Raw genomic sequence first — 22,382 nt, 5'->3', positions numbered from 1 at the left:
GTCGAAAATGGTTAAGGTCAAACTTCGGGATGAAGTTGCCTACATATCCCAATGGTGGGAATCAAGCATTACGTAGTTCAAAGTTAAGGTTCACTTGGGTGTTAACACTCCCCTTTTGAGCTCTAATATTTGCCAGAGCCGCCCTTTTGGGTTTTTAGTCCTACGACCTCTTGTTTTTCATTTTTCACTTTTTCATTCTCTAAGTTTTTTCTAGGTCACTCTTTCGGGTTTTTGGCCTAGCAAGTCTCTTAGGGATAGTTTTTCTTCAACTTATCCATGTTGATTGGTTATGAGAACTCCAGTCCATCCAAATCCATTAGAACAACCACTCCTCTTGACCAAATTGACTTGATGATGTAAGAGCCAATCCAATTAGGTTTGAGCTTGCCCTTAGGATCATAAATTGGAGCCTGATTATCTTTTAGCACTAGATCTCCCTCACTTAGATTTCTGGACTTAACCTTCTTGTTGAATACCCGGGAAACCTCGTGTTGGTACCCTTGCACATGGTATAGTGCCTTCAATCTTCTTTCATCAAACACCACTAACTCTTCAAATTGATTCTGTTGCCAATCAGCCTCTGCCATCTAACACTTGATCCTTAGCAAAGGTACCTCTATCTCAATTGGTAATACTACCTTCATCCCATAGACTAGGGAGTAAGGAGTTGCCCCAGTAGACGTTCAAATCGATGTCCTGTAGCCCCATAATGCAAAAGCAAGTTTATCTGGCCAATCCTTGTAAGTTTTTGCCATCTTTTGTAGGATATTCTTGATGTTCTTGTTTGCTGCTTCAACGGCTTCATTGGTCTGTGGCCTATAGGTTGATGACTTGTGGGAGGCCACATTATATTTTTCGAGTAGATCAATCACTTCTCTTTTGAAGTGCGAACCGTTATCCAAAACAATCTCATTTGCAACCTCATACCTACAGATGATGTTGTTTCTAATAAACATGGCCATGTGCGATGCCTTCAACATCGAATACGATTGTACTTTGGTAAAGTAATTGATCGCCACTAGGATAAATTCATGACCATTTGATCCTTTTGGTGTTATTTCCCCAATGACGTCAATTCTCCAAACTCAAAAAGGCCACGGCAAAGTCATGTTGTACAATTTTGATGGCGGAATATTCATGTGATTGGCATGAATCTAACACTTGTGGCATCGCTGGACAAAACTAACACAATCACTTTCCATGGTCAACCAATAATATCCATGTTTGAGAATCTTTGTTGCCAACATTATACCATTTATATGAGCCTCGCATTCCCCTCCATTGACAATTTCTATGATGCGCTTTGCCTCATCTTCCTCCACACACATTCCCAAATGACGCCTTCTGTAGACGTCCTCGAACGCCCCGGGAGGACGAGTCCCGCTCTGTTCGTTATTGGGTTCACTACAGTTCGGACTCTCAAATTGTCACGGTTCTTAATCTGAACCAAAGAGTTCAAATCCGGTAAATCGTTTTGAGAAACAGATTTTTAGAAAAGAAGTGCCAAATATGGACTGCTTTTCCGAATACAGAGTCGCCACCTAAATATTTTATTTTGAGGGAATTTAGGAAACCCTAACTCGTTTGCCTAAGGCCACGTAGCCGTCATCACCAAAGTTGCCTCGGCTCGGGAACTTGGGTACGATTGGGGAAGGTCATCTATGAGCACCCCCGCTCGCCCGATCAAAGATCGGCCTATACTAACCATGATATCCAATTTTGAAAACGTTATGTGTTCTTATCCGGTTATTAACCTAGAGTTACTACGTTATGCGCACAGCAAACAAGTATAGACCAAATCGCCTAAATTGGAACAAAACATTGCATGTTTGTTTTGAAAATGGTTTGCTACTCGCAAGTAGGCTAAAATGCAGGTTTTGCCACCCTCAAGTGGGCTTTAGAAAAGATGGTTTTGCCACTATCTAGTGGGCTTAAAAACTCACAGTTTTAATGCATTATTTCCAATTTAGGTAATTCAACCTCCATCCACAGGCACTCAAACAGTTATATCACATAAGCATTTAGCCACATGGTAAGCATGCTGTCATATTAACATTCACACTCATGCGAGATGCTAAAGCATAAATGCTCACCTAGTACTCCGAGCCAAAACAGAAACTAGTTAGTAATCATAAGCATGATCCTAGTTCATGTTAAGATGGCTAATGCAACACATGCAAGATGCAACTACAATAGGCTCGACTATTCTAAGATGGCATATGATGATACTACAACTAACACGTATTCAACTTAGAATTGAAATACAATGCAGTTAGTATGATGCGCCGAGCCCGGTGTATCCAAGACAAATGTATGGATACACGCATGCGTAGCATAAGGTATGCTAATTTAAATATGCCCTAATACTAACCATTGAAAGCAGGTAAGTAAAAGGGAGAAAGAAGTGGGGGTTGGAAAACATGCACGCACGCACCCACACTTATTACAAGTTAGCCCTCTCTCGGAGGGACCGAAAGAATAATACAAGTTAATTAACCTACAAGCTAATTAAATATTACAGACCCATTAATTAATTAACAAATTAACTAATCTAATGACAGCAGTAAACAACCTCGGGAAGAGGGCCCAATGCAATGCGCGCTCGGCTCCGCTCGGAAAGTCACTACCATGCACAAAATCCCTCTACTTTGGCTGTTATCCTCCTCTGAAGACTGCACAAGTCCCAAGGTTGCTTCTCTGAGTCCTGTAGAACACCACCGGCTGAAGGGATTGGTCACCGGCCACAAATTAATCCATCGGCTGCTTATGGATGGCCGGTCGGCACTACATATGGTCGGCCGGCCAAATCTTCCTCCAGAATCTGTTTTGACAGCAGCAGAGGACAGAACTTGGCATGGCAATGCATTTCAAGCAATGTATGCACCAAACACATTCCTTATCATATTTATGACTCAAAGGAGGACGGGCCTCGATTCTCGGGCCACCAATCATGCATTTCCATGCATGATGGCTCAAAGAATAGAGTGTGCATGTTGATATGGAATGCAATACACATAATCAAGCAAATTGAACTCAACCTCTATCACAAGCAATTCAAGAGGCGAAGCATGCATGCCAATGCAATGCATCCTAGGTATGGAGGCTAGTATGCAACATGGCAAATGCAATGTGTAATGTAGGTTAGGCACACAACCTAAGTAAAGAAGCATGTAAGGCATGAAGCAATGCAACCTACAAGTATGCAAGACACAATATGGATGTTCAAGCATGCAAGCAAGCATGCGACTTTATTCAATCATGCAACAACACACTAGTATGCAACAACACACAAGGTGAGCATGCAACAACATGTAAAGGGGTGGACTTAAACTAACATGGGTAGCTTGCAAGCTTGCCAAAATCAGTGGCCAACATGCTCAAGAATGGAAGCCAAAACACATACAAATAGGCATGCATGCAAGGTCCAACACTTAGGCTCATAGAGACAACTTTTAAGCACACTTTAAAGAGGAACAACATGGGCATATGGCATGCAATGTAAGCTCTGAAAATCATGTTAATGATGGTGCCAAAACAAGCAAACAAGACAAGCATAGCATACAACAAATGATCTAAAGCCTAAGGCTCACCAAAGAAGCATTGAACTACACTTAGTGCAACCACACATGGCATGAATTAAGTGACTGAAAATAGAGATGTGACATGCTAAAATGAGCCTCAAAACCCACCTAAATGGCATCTAAATGGCTTAAGTATGGAAGCATGCACAAGGGCCCAAACAAGGAGCATAAGGCAACAACCTTTTAACACATTAAAGGGGTATCAAATGCAAGCATATAGGCACGCCACAAGGACTGAAATAACATGACAAGTGGTTCCAAACCACTGAAATGATGCAAGGATGGCATGCTAGAGGGGTCAATGCTCAAGGCATACAAGAGAGTTTGCATGGTAGCTATACAAAGCAAAGCATGGATGACTCATATATCCAAAAACAGTCCCTTAGCATACTAAAACAAGCATAAAAACTTCACAAAGCTAAGCCAAAACAAGTAAGCATAGTGGTCTAAATGCTAGTCACATGTTAAGGCAATTCATGGCATTACAAGACAAGTATGCATAGCAAGCATGGTGTGTCTAAACCAAGTTAAAACAGTGTTTTATCATGACAAAATAAGCACAAATAACACTTAAGACATGGCCAACATGAACTTAAAAATGGTGCTCACACATGAGGCTAAAATGGCCAATATTGAAGGCAACAAGGAGAGGGGATGGCCCTCTCCTTCTTAGGACCTTAAGACACCATCCTCACCACTGAAATCTCAAGATTTCAGTGGTGAGGAGGCCCGAACAAGGTGGTCCCGGAGCTCACCAAAAATAGCACAAAATGGGGCCAAACAAGGCCTAAGAGGGGGTAAACGACCCCAAACACAAAAGTGACCTTAACGAAGTATCTTAAACACAAAAAAAAAGAAATTTTTTATGTTATACACAAAGCTCAAATCATCAAGAAAGATAGGCTAAAAGTGTGCAAAAACGGGAAACAAAGAGGGAAAAGGATTTACCTTTGTAGCCAAAAGGGGACAGCAGCCTCTTGGTAAAAAAAAACAGTCCCTTAGCCTCTGAAAATGGCCTCCAAGCTTCTTAGGTTGATGATGGAGGTTTTGTGCTAGGAGGTGTAGTTCAAATGGCCAAGAACTAGACCCTTTCGTACCCTCTATCCCACACAAATGTAGAGAGAGAGAGAGGGAGATATATAGAGAGAGTGATATATATATGATATATATCAGATTTTCTAACCCTTTTAGGGGGAGGAGAGGCCCTCTTTTTATAGAGAAACCAAGGGAGCAAAGCTTCTCTTAGAAGCTTTGAGCAAAAAAGCCAAGCTTCTCTTAGAAACTTTGAGCAAAAGGGTCAAGCTTCTTGGAGAAGCTAGGCAAAGGGGTCAAGAGGTTCAAGCTTCTTCAAGAAGCTAAAAAAAGGATCAAGCTTCTTGGAGAAACTAAAAAAGGGTCAAGCTTCTTGGAGAAGCTAAAAAGGGTCAAAAGGTTCAAGCTTCTTGGAGAATCTAAAAAAAGGATCAAGCTTCTTGGAGAAGCTAAAAAGGGGTCAAGCTTCTTGGAGAAGCTAAAAAGGGTCAAAAGGTTCAAGCTTCTTGGAGAAGCTAAAAAAATGATCAAGCTTCTTGGAGAAACTAAAAAAGGGTCAAGCTTCTTGGAGAAGCTAAAAAAGGTCAAAAGGTTTAAGCTTCTTGGAGAATCTAAAAAAAGGATCAAGCTTCTTGGAGAAGCTAAAAAGGGGTCAAGCTTCTTGGAGAAGCTAAAAAGGGTCAAAAGGTTCAAGCTTCTTGGAGAAGCTAAAAAAGGGTCAAGCTTCTTGGAGAAGCTAAAAAGGTTCAAGCTTCCTCAAGAAGCTAAAAAAAAGGTTCAAAAGGGTCGAGCTCCCTCAAGAAAAGGTCTCGGCTAGGAAAAGTGGCCGATTGATCAAAAACAGTGGCCGGCCGACCAAACACAATGCTGACCGACCATTAATAGTGCCCACCGGCCATCACCAATGGCCTGTGGCAAGGAAACAAGGCCGGTGGCCTCAAGCCATGGCCGGTGAGGTGTGGGGATGGCCTACAAGCTACTTCCTACCCTCAGAAGCAAAACAACAAGTGTTTGATGCAAAACCAAACACAAAACAAACAAGTCGAGAGATCTTGAGGTAAGGCGCGTAGCCGAAACCTCCGAGAACTCAAGACGAACACAAACAAGGGTAATCATCGAGTGTTCAAACAATGACGTCCAAGTCTTAAGGACGGTCAAAAATGGGGTGTCTACAGTTGCCCCTCTTTGACAGAACTCGAAAGTCATAATAATGACAGGAGTGAATGTCAAAGCCCAGAGACGACCCATTTTGGACAAGGCCGAAGACTTAGACAAAGCATACAAGCTACCGATAAATAAATGGTTGTGCCCGCAGGCTGCCTACGTATCCCTTTGCAAGGAATCAAACCAGCGTAGTTCAGGGACAGGATGCAAATGATATGCAAGAAGACTTTGAGAATTGGCTTTATACACTACGCGAAGCCGGTTTGAAAATTGGACTTATACGCTACGCGAAGCCTGTTTGAAAATTGGGCTTATACGCTACGCGAAGCCTGTTTGAAAATTGGACTTATACGCTACACGAAGCCGGTTTGTAATTGGACTTATACGCTGACGCGAAGCCGATTTGTAATTGGACTTATACGCTTTCGCGAAGCCGGTTTGTAATTGGACTTATAACAAGTACAGGTGGTGCGCAAGATAGCGCGAATGAAATGCTATGATAGTAAAGATGCAAAGGGTGACAAACTCCAACCATGTCGGAATCATGAGAGGAGGTCCAAAACAAACAATTAGGAGTGCGTACAACGCAACCTAAATCAAATTCCAAACACGCCGAAACTGTGTGAGGAAGGAACAAAGAGAGAAACATAGGGACATATCCCGGTATTTCGGAAAAGGAGAAGAAACATAGGGACGTATCCCGGTGCTTCAGAAAGGAATGAGAAACATAGGGACGTATCCCGGTGTTTTAGAGTGGTTTAAGCATTGGAACATATTCCAAATGCTCTTAACCAAAGAGGGAGAAACATAGGGACATATCCCCGTGTTTCAAAAAGGTATATGCATTGGAACGTATTCCAAATGCTCTTAACCAAAGAAGGAGAAACATTAGGACATGTCCCACTATTTCGGATTGAGTGAGAAACATAGGAACGTATCCTGGTGTTTTGGAATGGTGTGAGCATTGGAACGTATTCCAAACACTTTTAACCAAGGGGGGGAGAAACATAGGGACATATCCCGGTGTTTCGAATTGAGTGAGAAACATAGGGACGTATCCCGGTCTTTCAGAAAGAAGGAGAAACGTAGGGATGTATCCCGGTGTTTCAGAAGGAAGGAGAAACATAGGGACGTATCCGGTGTTTTGGAAAAGATGAAGGAACATAGGGACGTATCCCGGTGCTTCGGAAAAGGAGAAACATAGGGACGTATCCCGGTGTTTTGAAAAGGAGAAGAAACATAGGGACGTATCCCGATGTTTCTGAAAATGAGCGAGAAAAATAGGGACGTATCCCGGTGTTTCGGAAAGAATGAGACACATAGGGACGTGTCCCGGTGCTTCGGAAAAGAATGAGAAACATAGGGACGTATCTCGGTGTTTTGGAAAGAAGGAGAAACATAGGGACGTGTCCCGGTGCTTCGGAAAAGAATGAGAAACATAGGGACGTATCCCAGTGTTTCGAAAAAGGAGAAAAAAAATAGGGACGTATCCCGGTGTTTCAGAATAAGAAGGGAAAACATAAGGACGTATCCCAGTGTTTCCGAATGAGAGAGCGTGCATAACAATGCAAGCGGAAAGTGCGTGACAACGCAAGTAAAGAGGTGCACGACAATGCAAGATAGATGTGCATAAAAATGCAAGTAACGAGCATAACAATGCTAGATAGATGTGCATAACAATGCAACGAATGGTGTACGTAACAATGCGAGAAATGGTGTGCATAACGATGTGATGAATGTGTAGCTTCAAAAGCGTGTTTGAAACAAAATGCCGAATAAGGAAATACAAGCCTTAACGAGACCAAATCCAAACGCGACCTCCGATTTACCTCTCGGAGGGGTTTGTAACACACTCCGCTTGAAAAGGGTACACCCTGTTTATATTGGCGAGAGATAACATCTGCTACTGCTTTAATTGCCATTCTGACTTGAAGTAGGCTTAAGCTTGGAGTAGAGGCACACTCATTCTTCAGAGCACTGACAAGGCCTGAAGAGGTACATTCGGAGTACAATCACGGAATTTGCTGAAGGTGATACACACTCAGATGCTTCGGTTTTCCCTCTTTTCTTTTGCTTTGTAGTCTGGAACCCATATAGCTTCAAATAGGTCGTTGTTTTACTGTTCTTGCATGACCTAGGTTGAACCCTGTGATTTTAAGAAAGAAAAAATTCTTATTTTGCACAAATGTGGAGAATGACACAGCACTCCGATCACAAAACGATTTGATTGAAATTGAGAAATGAGTTCTCGATCGGGTATTGAGCCTAAGACTGAACACAGTGCACTACGACTTAACAATGGAAAACAAAAGGTAAATAACCAAAACACATCAAGTCATGCTCGGGACGACTCAAAGCAAGAATCGAGACAAACAAAACAAAAGACACGACACACAGACATGTTACAAAGACGAGAGACCTCTCAGTACGCGAGGAGCCAGTTTTTTTCAGGTATTATTTCCCACCCTTTTTCTCATTTGTGATTCTCACAGCACTCGGCCCTCAGGCTCTGTTTTTCTGAAAAAGCTCTTTTTTCTCACTTTTTCTCTCAGCGCACATCTCTCTATTCTTCAATCTCTCATTTTTTATCCCTCCCCCGGGTGGTTGATGGATAAGTTGGAAATTGTCGGCTCTTGCCTCTGGTATTCTACCAGATTCTCATTCTTGTTCACAACAGTGAACTTCCACAGAGGGGTTGCACTACAACTGGGCGTGTAGCAAATCTGCAGCTAACATCGGTTGATGATGCTCTGCTAGGGAGTTCGGACATTATCAGATCTGTCAAGATAAGGGAGTGAAATATCTTGTCCCATTCCGGTTCGTGATTCGCACTTGGCTTGATACCTCGTTGATTGGAGGATGTGAGAGTTTTCTGCCCTTTTGCGGTCAACTTCAGTGGTGCCCTTTTCTGGCAGGTAGAGTGCCCTTTCTAGCAGATGCATTGACAACGGGGGAAAGAAAGGAAGCCTGACTCAACTGTGTCCCTAGTTTATTATTTTGACCATTTTTTGTTTTTGCTTTCTACTAAAACAATTTTGACCAATATGAGAGTTAGATTAACATACTTGTTCGATTTTTTATTTGAAAATCATGCAAGTTAGGTTATGAGCACTGAAAAATTTCCCTTTTTGGGTCCAAGAAATGGTCCAGTTTTGGAAAAGATGGAATAATTTTCGAGAGATCAGTCAACCTCAGTAAAAATTCTCAAAAATTGTTTTTGCAAACGGCCACTGCTCAACGAGCACAGAACTTACTCTTGAGATGCACGACCTTGGATCGAAGGCAATCGAAAATTGCCCCTTGTCTGAAGGACACTGCATGGCAACGGAAAGTTACCCCTTGTTTGAATAGCACTGCAGCGCATTGAATGGCAACGGAAAGTTGCCCCTTGTTTGAATGGCACCGCAGCACATTGTAGTCAGCCCTCAGAGTGACGAACACAACCAAATTCTCGAATGTAGAGAAGACAAAGATGACCAGAACCATCACATGGACATAATCGAATTCGAAGTGTATGTGGCTGGACTTCAAGATGAAGTTTCCTACGCATCCCAAACATGGGAATCAAGCCATACGTAGTTCATGGAAGGCACACTCGGGTATTAACCTCTCCTTTTGCGCTCTAACTTTTGCCAAGGCCGCCCTGTCTGGGTTTTCAACCTTGCGAGCTTTGTTCTTCTTTTGTTTTCAATTCTTTTCATTTCTTTTCTTCTTTTTTCTTTTTCACCTCTTTTTTTTTTCTTTTTTTTTTCATTTTCTTCATCTTTTTTTGCATTTTTCTCTTTTGTTCTTTTCTTTTCTTTTTTTTTGCCCTAACTTTTGCCTGGGTCACCCTTTTGGGTTTTCGGCCCAGCGAGCCTCTCAAGGGTAAAAGTGTAGCTTGGTCCATGTCAAATGGTTCTGAGATCTCGAATCCGTCTGAATCTAGGAGAGTGACTGTTGTTCGCTGACAATGCAGGAGTCCATCCCATGGGGGCTGGATTTGCCCCTAGTGTTGTGGATAGGAACTCAGTTGTTCTTCAGCAATACTTTCTTTTTTCCTCCCTCTGGGATTTGGCATTCTTGCCGACTTTCTTTGATTTGTGGAATGATCCATCTTCGGCTCTTCGAGCACGTTTGAAATTCTTTGCCCCTAGTTCCAGGGGTGCTTCTGATCTAGCTTTGCAAGCTTCTTTTGATGACATTTGATCTTCTAGATCTGACTTTTCTTGCCGTTGATTCACGGGCTGCTTCGAATCTGGCCACAAAGGCCTCACATTGTAGTTGACCTTTGAACTTTCTGAGTTCTCGTCCAAGGTTTGAAAATGAGGGGTCGAGTCTCGAGGCTGAGAGCGATCGTAAGCTGCAGAATCTCAAGAGCGATTCCACACAGGTCTTCGCAGGACCGCGCAAAACATTTTTTGAAATCTTTTAAGAAAGCGACTAATTGCTCGCGCTGAAGACGGTGTGGGACCAATCTGGATCAAGCCAGGATCCTTCTCAGTACTCACATTAACAAACATGATTTCATTCGTTAAGGGCTTAGCATACCTTTCTATCTCTCAATTGATCAAATTTTTACAAATCCCGAGGAATTCCTCCCTCTTCGTTTTCATCACAATGTTCAAAAAAAGTTTTGAAAAACTCAGGTCAATGTAATGATTTCAAGGCACAGAAAAGACACAGCTTCTAGTCAAATACTACCCTCTCATTTAGAATTTCGGGCACAACTGGCACACAGCAGAAGCAAACAAAAGAGTGTGAAAATTACCGCTGTTCCATTCAGATCTGTTGGCGTAACTGGCTCCAAGGCAGAAACACACTCAAAAGAAAGCAAAAAGACAAACACAAAACAAGCAAGTGATGTCCAAGGTAACACCCACGAAATCACCCGACTCTAGCAAAACAGGACTGACTCGATACAACAGGACAGACCCGACTGACTCAGTATAAAAAGATTGACTCAATACAGAATGACAAGACTGACCCAATACGTAAATCAGAAAGTACAAAACTAGCATTCGCAAATACTCAAAACAGTGCGTGCCAAACGCCACATCTTGGAATAAACTGAATGCCGCCCGCAGGTGGTTCATCCCCCGATCACATAGTCACATTATCCTCCACAAGTTCACTGATCAAGTGCCGATAGGTGTAGACAGCGCCCGGGGAGGGGCCTCGATGCTACAGTTCGGACTCGATTTGTGTCACGGTTCTAAATCTGAACCAAAGAGTCCAAATCTGGCAAATCGTTTTGAGAAACAGATTTTTGAAAAAGTAGTGCCAAACATGGACTGCTTTGCCAGATACAGAGTCGCCACCTAAATATTTTTTATGGGAGAATTTAGGAAACCCTGACTCGGTGCCGAAGGCCACATGTCCGTCATCACCGGAGTTATCTCGGCTCGGGAGCTTGGGTACGATCGGGGAAGGTCAGCTATGAGCACCCCCTTTCGCCCGGTCCGAAGACCGGCCTCTACTAACCGTGATATCCGTTTTTTGAAAACTTTACGTGTTCTTATTCCATTTATTAGCCTAGAATTACTATGTTATGCGCACAGCAAACAAGTATAGACTAGATTGCCTAATTTGGAAATAAACATTGCATATCCATTTGGTTTGAAAATGCTTTGGAATTTGCTACTCGCAAGTAGGCTAAAATACGGATTTCAACGAGTTTTTCCAACTCAAGCAATCCAACCTTCACCCACAGGCATTCAAAACAGTTTAACACATAAGCATCTAGCCACATGTTAAGCATGCTGTCATGGTAACATTCACACTCATGTGATATGCTAAAGCGGAAATACTTACATAGTACTCCATGCCAAAACAAAGAACTTGTTAGCAAACATGCATGATCCAAGTCCATGTTAAGTGCCTAATGCATCGCATACAAAATGTCGCTAAGATAGGCTTGGCTAATCCTAGACATGTCATGTGAAAATGCACGATTAACACATATTCAATTTTTGAATTGAAGTACTGATGCAGTTAGCGTGATGTACCGAGCCTAATGCATGTAATACAAATGCATGGATGCACACATGCATAGCATAAGGTATGCTGAAATAAATGTACCCTAATCTACCATCATAAGCAGGTAAATAAAAGGGAAGAAAGACGTGAGGTTGGAAGACATACACACCACCCACACACACTTATTACAGATTTGCCCTCGCTCGGAGGGACCGAATAAATATTACAAATTAACTAACTACGCAAGCTAATTAATATTACAAATTGCCTAATCTAATTAACAAATTAAACAAATTAATTAAAGCAGGAAAACGTCTCGGGAAACGCGCCACCATGCGCAAGCTGCCTCTGTTTTCCTCCATTTCCTCCTCTGGAGGCTGTCAAAACCTCAGGACTACATCCTTGGACAGAGGGGATCATCACCGGCTGAATGAAACTTCCACCGGCAGTGTTGTATGGCCATCGGCACAAAGTTGAAGCTGTCGGCAGAGAAAATAGTGCCGGTCGGCACATTACACTGCCGGTCGGCAGAGTATTCCTGCAGAACCTGCAACTCACAGCAACAGAGGGCAAAACAAGGCATGGCAGCATATTTCAAGGCATGTATGCACCAACCATGTCTCTTATCATTGTAATGACTCAAAGGGACATGTGCCTCGGTTCTCGGACCACCAATCACGCATTTCCATGCGTGATGGCCCGAGGAACCAAGCATGCAACTTTGGTTTCAAATGCATGCAAACCAATCAGACAAATCAGGCCCAATTCCTATCACCAATTCAAGGAACAAGGCATGCATGCAAAATGCAATGCAACCTAGGCATACAAGCTAGGAATGCAACATGACATGGCAAGGCACTTATGCAATCATGCAAGCATACATAGAGCAATGCAAATGGATGGCAAGATGGACTTATACATGAATTAGGCAACTCTAAAATAGGCCTAAAACAGTGGCCAAAATGACCAAAACAAGAAGCCAAAACACATGCACACATACACATGATGGAAGGCCTACACTTGGGCACAATTTAAACAACCCTCAAGCACACTTGAAAGGGAGGAAACATGGACAATTAGCATGCAACATGAGCCCTAAAATCATGTTATAAAATGATGCCAAACCAAGCAACAAATCAAGCCAAGCATGCACCAAACATGGTCTAAATACTTGAGGCGAATCATGAAGCTTTGAAGCATGTTTTACCACAACAAACATGGCATGCATTAAACAACTAAAAACAGATTTTTAGCATGTTAAAACAAGGCCAAAGGACTCCTTAGATAGCATCTAAGTGGCCCAAATTCAAAGGCATACATCATGACCAAAACATGGAGCATTGCAACACATGCTTTCAAAGCATTAAAGGGGCATGCAAGGCAATCAAACAAGCATGGAAATAGGACTGAAATGGCATACAAGGTGACCCCAATTCATCAAATTCATGCAAAGATGTCATGCTACACATGCACATACTCAAGGCCAACAAGCCCAAATGCAAAGGAGCCATATAATGCAAGCAAAGATCAACCCAAACGACTATGGACAGATCTAAAACATGGCAAAATAAGCATATAATCTTCACAAATACAAGCCTAAAACATGCTCCAACAAAGGCTAACAACCTAGACATGTCAAGGCACAAACATGGCATTACAAGGCAACTATGCTAAACATGCATGAAGTTCCAAAACCAACTTTAAATCATGTTATATCATGGATATATAAGCATGAAAAACAAACCAAACATGCTCAACACACACTTAAGCATAGGCTTCCTTAAGAGGCCAAAATGTGTCCTTTTCAAGGACAACAAGGAGAGGGGATGGCCCTCTCCTTCTTGGGACTTCAAAGGATCATCTTCACCACTGAAATCCCTCACGATTTCAGTGGTGAAGAGACCTCAACACCAAAATCCCGGAGCTAACACAAAATGGCTCAAAATGAGGCCTTTTGAGGCCTAAGGGTGGTCAACACCCCTCAAACAACAAAACACTCTTAATAAACAATAAAGAGGGCTTAAAAATAGAACTTTTTTATGTTATACAATAATCACAAAAACAGCTCTAAGACTAGTAGAAAATTGATGCAAAAAAGGGGGAAAAAAGGACTAGTTTCTCACCCTTGATGTCTTCTTCAACAAAGATGCTCCAATGGCCTCCTTGAGCTTGAATCCAAGACCAAAACTTCAAAACACACTCTTTAGAACCTCAGCTCCTAGAGGAAGGTGAAACACTAGGTGTTTGTGTGCAATAGTAAGGCACAAAACACCTAGTGAACAAAATGAAAGGGAAAGAGAGATAGATTGTGTATGTCTAACCCTAACCCTAGAAAACCAGAGCTCTTCTCTGTATTTTCCTCTCTCAAAAATGTCTAAGCCTCTTTTTTTTGCCTTAGAGAGAGCTCCTCTCTATAAGCCTCTTGTAAAGCTTACAAGACAAGCTTTGCAAGAGGGAGATCCCTCCATACACGTGTATGGAGGGGAGCAAAAGTTATACAGCTGTCCAAAAATATCTGCAAAAGAAGATGAACAGCAATCGGCCGGCAAAAAATGCCATCTTGGCCAAACAAAGTGCCGACCGGCACAAAAAAGTGCTGACCGGCAACAAATAGTGCCGACCGGCAAACTACATTGCCGGTGGCAGCAAAAACCAGCCGGTGGCATCTAGCCACTGCCGGTGATGGGTGGGGATGGTCTACAAGCCCCACCCTGCCTCTCAAAGGCAAGATGCAAGTGTTTGGTGCAAAACCAGACACTAAACGGTCGAGTTCGGGGATCCTGAGGCGGGGCGCGCGAGCCGAGACCTCCGGGAACTCCAAACGAACACAAACATGGATAATCACCGAGTGTTCAAACGGTGACGTCCAAGTCTTGAGGACGGTCAAAAATGGGGTGTCTACAATAGGCTTTGCAGAGCTTGGTGCGACGATGACCTCATTGTCAATCAGATTTTGTATCTCATGGCGGAGACGGACGCAACTGTTGGTGTCATGACCGGTTTGTTGATGAAAAGCACAGTACTTAGTCGGGTCATGCTTTGCAGGGAGAGGATCGGGTAGAGGTCGTTGTTCTAACGGTTTCAGATGTTCTTTCCTGAGTAGGACCCTTAGAGCTTTAGACAAAGGCATATAGAGTGGGGTAAAAACCCTCTTGCCTCGGGGTAGATAGTCCGAAGTTCGGGGGTTTGGATTGGATGCACCAACAAAGGGGGTGGCTGTTCTTGGTGTGGTGGTGGTGACCATGCCTACTTCAGAAGATTTTGCAGCTGCATCACCACTGGTGGTTGCATTCGAACTGCGGTTGAATGCCCTCTTGGGCTGCTCCCTGTCATTATCAATCAAACCCTGCTTTAAGCCATCCTCAATCTGTACTCCCATCTCATGCAAATCTGAAAAGGTAGGGAAGGGGAGCACGATCATTTTCTGCATTAGTTTGGGCTGGAGGTTGCGCACAATGATCTGTATTTGATCCTTGTCCGTTGGCCTAATGGTCATCATTGAGGCCTTGGCTCTCCAGCGGGCCACGAATTCTGAGAAGCTCTCTTTTGGCTCTCGGCGGGTGACTTCAAGATCACGAGTTGTGACCTTAATCTGTGCATTGTAGGAGTATTGATCACTGAAGGCCTCAGCCATCTCTTCCCAATTCCGTTTCATAGAGTTCTTCAATTTTGCATACCAGATTGCGGCTATCCCAGACAGGGTCCGACCAAACAATGATTGCTTCTGTAATCTAGTGAGGCCTATCGGCCTTAGAATGTCTGAAAACAGCCGCAAGTGCACCATGGGATCCCCGGACCCATCGAAACGGTCAATATGTGGCATCTTGAATCTGTCCGGCAGCGTCATAGCCGAGTCTGTATATCCATCTTCAATGTCAGGAATGGAGTGGGCCCCCTTAGATTTCTTGAACAATTTCTCAAGCTTGCTCACTTTCAATGTTGTGGGGTCCGTCTCGACATCAAAGGGGAGGTCTGGTAGGCTGGTGGATGTTTTAGATAGTTGGGGTAGAACTGGGAGTGGAGCTGGCCCTGTCGGAATGTCCGTATCTTCCTGGACATTAGCTGTCTGCCCGGGGGTTGGAATTCCTGGCGGGGGAGGAACTTGCTGCGAAGCAGATGCTCCTGCTTGCTGCTGCAGCTGGGCAATTAAGTTTGCCTGTTGAGCCATGATCTCAGCCTGCTGTTTGGCAAATTCTGCTTGACGAGCAACATCCTGCTGCATGGTTTTCATGCTCTCTTGGAGTTGACGCATCATTTCCTCCATTCCTTCCATGTTCTGTTATTCTGACTGACTGACTGGTATATCTATCTCTGTGATAAAAACTGAGGCCTCAGCCTGACTGTTCACTGGTGGGGTGGATAAGGGCCACTGATCTGGGAACTGCTGAACTGGTGATCTGTGCCTGACTGACCCTTTTACGCTGTCTCTGGCAAAGGAACACTGATTGCCCTTGAATTGAATCTCTGACCTGACAAAGTCTATCAGCACAAGTCCGATGAACCTCGGGGGATATCAGAGCCTTTTGAAGCTATAGTTCCAGGACTACCTAGCAAAAGAGAAAACAGACAGCACCTCAGCCCGATTTCACCAAAAAAGATATGAGCATACTAAGATGATTGTGCCCTCTACTGAATTCTGCCCCAAAATTTTGCTTGTAAACTGATACCCTCAGGTAAAACTGATTCCCCAAATACTGATCCTGATGCCCACAGGCCTGATACTCAAACTTGCAAACTGATACATGCAATCCTGTAGAGGCCAACTCTAAAGCACATAACAGATAAGTGAGAGCCAAAACACCCCTATGTTGGGGTAGGGTTTCCCTGTCCTATTTTATCAGGAGCTAGGGTTTCACTACGCACACAGCGGTTTTCAAACAATCTAACATCGGGTAAGCAACCTGTCCTAGTTTGGAATAGTCACTACGGATTTCGATATGCACTAGGTCGAATGGTCGAAAAGGGTGCCCCGGTAAAACCGGGGTTTGTGTTCCCATACTGTCAGAGCCCACAACCGGTCAGCCTTATGGCATGCTTTGACAAAGTCAAGCCTCCAGCAAACCGTTCAGGAATGGCAGATAGCAAACACGGTGTCCTAGGCGCACCAATGCACATGCAATGCAAAGAGACACATGAATGAAATCAAAATAGGATATGATGAGTTCGAGTCAAGCTCTCTAAAATCCCCAGCAGAGTCGCCAGAAACTGCAGACGTCCCCGAACGCCCCGAGAGGACGAGTCCCATTCTGTTCGTTATTGGGTTCACTACTGTTCGGACTCTCAAACTGTCACGGTTCTTAATCTGAACCAAAGTGTCCAAATCCGGCAAATCGTTTTGAGAAACAGATTTTTAGAAAAGAAGTGCCAAACATGGACTGCTTTGCCAGATATAGAGTCGCCACTTAAATATTTTATTTTGGGGGAATTTAGGAAACCCTGACTCGTTTGCCTAAGGCCACGTGTCCGTCATCACCAAACTTGCCTCGGCTCGGGAACTTGGGTACGATTGGGAAAGGTCATCTATGAGCACCCCCGCTCGCCCGATCAAAGATCGGCCTCTATTAACCATGATATCGAATTTTGAAAACGTTATGTGTTCTTATCCGGTTATTAGCCTAGAATTACTACGTTATGCGCACAACAAACAAGTATAGACCAAATCGCCTAAATTGGAACAAAACATTGCATGTTTGTTTTGAAAATGGTTTGCTACTCGCAAGGAGGCCAAAATGCAGGTTTTGCCACCCTCAAGTGGGCTTTAGAAATGATGGTTTTGCCACTATCTAGTGGGCTTAAAAACTCACAGTTTTAATGCATTATTTCCAATTTAGGTAATTCAAACTCCATCCACAGGCACTCAAGCAGTTATATCACATAAGCATTTAGCCACATGGTAAGCATGCTATCATGTTAACATTCACACTCATGCGAGATGCTAAAGCATAAATGCTCACCTAGTACTCCGAGCCAAAACAGAAACTAGTTAGTAATCATATGCATGATCCTAGTTCATGTTAAGATGGATAATGCAACGCATGCAAGATGCAACTACAATAGGCTCGGCTATTCTAAGATGGCATATGAGGATACTACAACTAACACGTATTCAACTTAGAATTGAAATACAATGCAGTTAGTATGATGCGCCGAGCCCAGTGCATGCAAGACAAATGTATGGATGCATGCATGCATAGCATAAAGTATGCTAATTTAAATATGCCTTAATACTAACCATTGAAAGCAGGTAAGTAAAAGGGAGAAAGAAGTGGGGGTTGGAAGACATGCACGCACGCACCCACACTTATTAAAAGTTAGCCCTCACTCGGAGGGACCGAAAGAATAATACAAGTTAATTAACCTACAAGCTAATTCAATATTACAGACCCATTAATTAATTAACAAATTAACGAATCTAATGAAAGCAGTAAACAGCCTCGAGAAGAGGGCCCAATGCAATGCGCGCTCGGCTCCGCTCGGAAAGTCAATACCATGCACAAAATGCCTCTACTTTGGCTGTTATCCTCCTCTGAAGACTGCACAAGTCCCAGGTTGCTTCTCTGAGTGCTGTAGAACACCACCGCCTGAAGGGATTGGTCACCGGCCATGGAGAATGGTCACCGGCCACAAACTAATCCATCGGCTGCTTATGGATGGCCGGTCGGCACTGCATATGGCCGGACGGCCATATCTTCCTGCAGAATCTGTTGTGACAGCAGCAGAGGACAGAACTTGGCATGGCAATGCATTTCAAGCAATGTATGCACCAAACACATTCCTTATCATATTTATGACTCAAAGGAGGATGGGTCTCGATTCTCGGGCCACCAATCACGCATTTCCATGCATGATGGCCCAAAGAATCAAGTGTGAATGTTGATATGGAATGCAATACACATAATCAAGCAAATTGAACTTAACCTTTATCACAGGCAATTCAAGAGGCGAAGCATGCATGCCAATGCAATGCATCCTAGGTATGGAGGCTAGTATGCAACATGGCAAATGCAATGTGTAATGTAGGTTAGGCACACAACCTAAGTAAAGAAGCATGTAAGGCATGAAGCAATGCAACCTACAAGTATGCAAGACACAATATGGATGTTCAAGCATGCAAGCAAGCATGTGGCTTCATTCAATCATGCAACAACACACTAGTATGCAACAACACACAAGGTGAGCATGCAACAACATGCGAAGGGGTGGACTTAAACTAACATGGGTAGCTTGCAAGCTTGCCAAAATCAGTGGCCAACATGCTCAAGAATGGAAGCCAAAACACATACAAATAGGCATGCATGCAAGGTCCAACACTTAGGCTCATAGAGACAACTTTTAAGCACACTTAAAAGAGGAACAACATGGGCATATGGCATGCAATGTAAGCTCTGAAAATCATGTTAATGATGGTGCCAAAACAAGCAAACAAGACAAGCATAGCATACAACAAATAATCTAAAGCCTAAGGCTCACCAAAGAAGCATTGAACTACACTTAGTGCAACCACACATGGCATGAATTAAGTGACTGAAAACAGAGATGTGACATGCTAAAATGAGCCTCAAAACCCACCTGAATGGCATCTAAATGGCTTAAGTATGAAAGCATGCACAAGGGCCCAAACAAGGAGTATAAGACAACAACCTTTTAACACATTAAAGGGGTATCAAATGAAAGCATATAGGCTCTCCACAAGGACTGAAATAACATGTCAAGTGGTTCCAAACCACTAAAATGATGCAAGGATGGCATGCTAGAGGGGTCAATGTTCAAGGCATACAAGAGAGTTTGCATGGTAGCTATACAAAGCAAAGCATGGATGACTCATATGACCAAAAATAGTCCCTTAGCATACTAAAACAAGCATAAAAACTTCACAAAGCTAAGCCAAAACAAGTAAGCATAGTGGTCTAAATGCTAGGCACATGTTAAGGCAATTCATGGCATTACAAGACAAGTATGCATAGCAAGCATGGTGTGTCTAAACCAAGTTAAAACAGTGCTTTATCATGACAAAATAAGTGCAAATAACACTTAAGACATGGCCGACATGAACTTAAAAATGGTGCTCACATATGAGGCTAAAATGGCCAATATTGAAGGCAACAAGGAGAGGGGATGGCCCTCTCCTTCTTAGGACCTTAAGACACCATCCTCACCACTAAAATCCCTCAAGATTTCAATGGTGAGGAGACCCGAACAAGGTGGTCCCAGAGCTCACCAAAAATAGCAGAAAATGGGGCCAAACAAGGCCTAAGAGGGGGTAAACGACCCCAAACACAAAAGTGACCTTAATGAAGTATCTTAAACACAAAAAAAAAAGAACTTTTTTATGTTATACACAAAGCTCAAATCAGCAAGAAAGATAGGCTAAAAGTGTGTGCAAAAACGGAAAACAAAGAGGGAAAATGAGTTACCTTTGTAGCTAAAAGGGGACAGCAGCCTCTTGGTCCAAAAAAAACAGTCCCTTAGCCTCTGAATATGGCCTCCAAGCTCCTTAGGTTGATGATGGAGGTGTTGTGCTAGGAGGTGTAGTTCAAATGGCCAAGAACTAGGCCCTTTTGCACCCTCTAACCCACACAAATATGGAGAGAGAGGGAGATATAGAGAGAGTTCTAACCCTTTTAAGGGGCAGAGAGGCCCTCTTTTTAAAGAGAAACCAAGGGGGCAAAGCTAATCTTAGAAGCTGGGAGCAAAAGGGCCAAGCTTCTTGGAGAAGCTAGGCAAAGAGGTCAAGAGGTTCAAGCTTCTTCAAGAAGCTAAAAAAAGGATCAAGCTTCTTGAAGAAGCTAAAAAAGGGTCAAGCTTCTTGGAGAAGCCAAAAAGGGTCAAAAGGTTCAAGCTTCTTGGAGAAGCTAAAAAAAGGATCTTGCTTCTTGGAGAAGCTAAAAAGGGGTCAAGCTTCTTAGAGAATCTAAAAAGGGTCAAAAGGTTCAAGCTTCTAGGAGAAGCTAAAAAAGGGTCAAGCTTCTTGGAGAAGCTAAAAATGTTCGAGCTTCCTCAAGAAGCTAAAAAAAAGGTTCAAAAGGTTCAGCTCCCTCAAGAAAAGGTCTCGACCAGGAAAAGTGGCCGATTGATCAAAAACAGTGGCCGGCCAACCAAACACAATGTCGACCGACCTCAATAGTGCCGACCGGCCATCACCAATGGCCGGTGGCAAGGAAACAAGGTCGGTGGCCTCAAGCCATGGCCGGTGAGGTGTGGGGATGGCCTACAAGCTACTTCCCACCCTCAGAAGCAAAACAACAAGTGTTTGATGCAAAACCAAACACAAAACAAACAAGTCGAGAGATCATGAGGTAAGGTGCGTAGCCGAAACCTCTGAGAACTCAAGACGAACACAAACAAGGATAATCATCGAGTGTTCAAACGATGACGTCCAAGTCTTAAGGACGGTCAAAAATGAGGTGTCTACAGTTGCCCCTCTTTGACAGAACTCGAAAGTCATAAAAATGACGGGAGTGAATGTCAAAGCCCAGAGACGACCCATTTTTGACAAGGCCGAAGACTTAGACAAAGCATACAAGCTATCGATAAATAAATGGTTGTGCCTGCAGGCTGCCTACGTATCCCTTTGCAAGGAATCAAACCAGCGTAGTTCAGGGACAGGATGCAAATGATATGCAAGAAGACTTTCAGAATTGGCCTTATACGCTACGTGAAGCCGGTTTGAAAATTGGACTTATTCGCTATGCGAAGCCTGTTTGAAAATTGGACTTATACGCTACGCGAAGCCGATTTGTAATTGGACTTATATGCTGACGCGAAGCCGATTTGTAATTGGACTTATACGCTTTCGGGAAGCCGGTTTGTAATTGGACTTATACGCCTTCGCGAAGCCGGTTTGTATTCAAAACAATGCAATGTACTAACAAGTACAGGTGGTGCACAAGATAGCGCGAATGAAATGCTATGATAGTAAAGATGCAAAGGGTGACAAACTCCAACCATGCCGGAATCATGAGAGGAGGTCCAAAACAAACAATTAGGAGTGCGTACAACACAACCTAAGTCAAATTCCAAACACGCCGAAACTGTGTGAGGAAGGAACAAAGAGAGAAACATAGGGACATATCCCAGTGTTTCGGAAAAGGAGAAGAAACATAGGGATGTATCCCGGTGCTTCGGAAAGGAATGAGAAACATAGGGACGTATCCCAGTGTTTCAGAGTGGTTCAAGCATTGGAACGTATTCCAAATGCTCTTAACCAAAGAGGGAGAAACATAGGGACATATCCCCGTGTTTCGAAAAGGTATAAGCATTGGAACGTATTCCAAATGCTCGTAACCAAAGAAGGAGAAACATTAGGACATATCCCACTATTTCGGATTGAGTGAGAAACATAGGGACGTATCCCGGTGTTTCGGAATGGTGTCAGCATTGGAACGTATTCTGAACACTTTTAACCAAGGGGGGAGAAACATAGGGACATATCCCGGTGTTTCGAATTGAGTGAGAAACATAGGGACGTATCCCGGTGTTTCGGAATGAAGGGGAAACCTAGGGACGTATCTCGGTGTTTCGGAAGGAAGAAGAAACATAGGGACGTATCCGGTGTTTCGGAAAAGAAGAAGGAACATAGGGACGTATCCCGGTGCTTCGGAAAAGGAGAAACATAGGGACGTATCCCGGTGTTTCGAAAAGGAGAAG

The sequence above is a fragment of the Camellia sinensis genome, chromosome 4, assembly GCF_055761805.1.
Source record: "Camellia sinensis isolate YWXY chromosome 4, ASM5576180v1, whole genome shotgun sequence".
In the NCBI taxonomy this organism is placed as follows: domain Eukaryota; kingdom Viridiplantae; phylum Streptophyta; class Magnoliopsida; order Ericales; family Theaceae; genus Camellia; species Camellia sinensis.
The sequence above is the reverse complement of the archived record's forward strand: the minus strand, read 5'-3'. Positions refer to the sequence as shown.